Raw genomic sequence first — 2,087 nt, forward strand, 5'->3', positions numbered from 1 at the left:
TACTGAATATAAGTAACAAAACCCAGAGTTTAAATCATGTCTTTATACCCTAATAGGTGTGTGACTTCCCTGGGCCACAATTTCCTTATTTATAGAGTCAGAATAATAAAAATACCTGCCTTGTTGACTGTTGTTATGAGCTTAAAATCAAAGGTTGTTTAAAAATGCTTGTTAGAATGAAAAGTTATCTGCAAATGCACTCTGTCTTCTTGATTCAGCTGTTTATCAAGTAATAGTTTCATTTGTGTAGAATGATTGAATATTGGATACACTCGTACTTTTTACTTCTTGTTTTTTTTTGTGTGTCGCCAGTGCGAGGGCAGCAAAATCCACTTCAGATCCTTTTACATTTTTGACATACTTTTTCAGAGTCTCACATGGACTCTTTCAAGATGCCTGGCTGTAGTTAGGAGCACAGCCCATTACCTAGCAACAGTGTTTCCTGAATGCCCTTTTTAGCAACATAGCTTTGGCACACTGGTATGCATTACATAGCACCGTATAGTAGTAGGTTATTCACAGTAACCGAACATGTCTCTGGAATTTCTGTAACTAATCATGAATGGAAATTTGATGACCATGACTAAGGATCATACCTGGGTTAATAACACTTGAAGAAGTTATTATAAAGATTTTACCTATTTGTCAAATGTAATTTTTTTGAACTGATGTCTCCTTCGTTTATGATAACTACTATTGATAATCAATAGAACCTAATGCCATTGAATTTCACAGGCCTCTACAAAATTGTATATTTCTTATATATCTGGCAGGTATTTAGATTTACTAAATATATTGCTATAAAAATAGTAGTGGTTAAAGCACTGAGCTTTATTTAAGCTAGTAAATAATTACCCTTCACGATAGACCTATAAACAGGACCTTGATCAATAAACTTGTTAATGGTTATTTGCTGGTTATAGAAATGAGTTCGTTTGGCTTTTAGCCTAATGCAGGCCTTTAGTTTTAGTAAATGTCATAGTGAATAGCTCTATTTGTGTATAATTTCAATTTGTTAAGTAAAGAAAGCTCTGACAACACTTACTTGGTGTTTTTAATACTTGCAGTTCTTAGGTCCTATTGAATCACATTTTTCTCAAAGTGACTGTGTAAATCATTGAAAGTATGTAGGCATTTGGAGTAACAGCTATCTCTCACTAATCAGCCTGAAAATATTCCTGACTGTTCACATTAGAGCTAATTAGTTTGTGGCTGTGTTAATTGATGCAGGACTAGCTGATTACTGCTTGGGGATTGCTTCTCGTTCTTTTCCAAAATCTTTAGTCAATCATAATATCCATTTGTAGAACCTGATATAATACTGGGGACATAACTCAATAGCTTGAGTTGTGGCATTTAGACTTTAACATCTTATAATGTAGCATTAGTAAGATAAATGATTCCTTGATCCCCCAAATTCATGATATTAATTTTAGTTTCTGGAAAGAAAAAAATATATAAAAACTAAACTCATTTGAAGTTTATTTCTTTTTACTCAAGCTATTACATGACTTTTTAAGTATGAAATTTTATTTAGTATGTGTAGAATCTTGCACTACAGAAACATATGTGTACAAATTATTTTTCCTGCCACCTACTGTGGTATTATTCTCAGAAAGGTATAAGAGTGGAGATTTTGGAAAGAAGGGTTGAGAATAATATTTCTTTGCAAGATAATTCTTCATATTGGTTGAACACAAAGTAAATACATTGTGACATTACTATCTCCATGTCTGGAACTAGATCAAATTACAAAATAAAGCAGGAAAGATTTAAGAAGCTTTAAACAGGTTTGTTTTGTTCAATGCAAAATTATTCTCAGAGATTGAGATCATCCTTGCCAATTATTTATTTAATACAGGTTCACTGAGGGAATTATGATAGTTTCACAAGCCAGTTGCATACAGTATACTTTCTCTTAAGGCAATAATGAAATAAAATATTTTGAATTTACAGTTGTTTTAGACAAGAGGAGTTTAAAGAAAGTAAAGTCCTAATTTAGTTGAGGTGTATACATTGCTGGGTTCCTTCTCAGAAGAGCTGGCTCAGCCAACCAAGAACTGGCATCAGCTGCCAGCATGGAGCAG

The sequence above is a fragment of the Phyllostomus hastatus genome, unplaced genomic scaffold, assembly GCF_019186645.2.
Source record: "Phyllostomus hastatus isolate PE091 unplaced genomic scaffold, TTU_PhHast_1.1 phas_contig_40, whole genome shotgun sequence".
Lineage (NCBI taxonomy): Eukaryota > Metazoa > Chordata > Mammalia > Chiroptera > Phyllostomidae > Phyllostomus > Phyllostomus hastatus.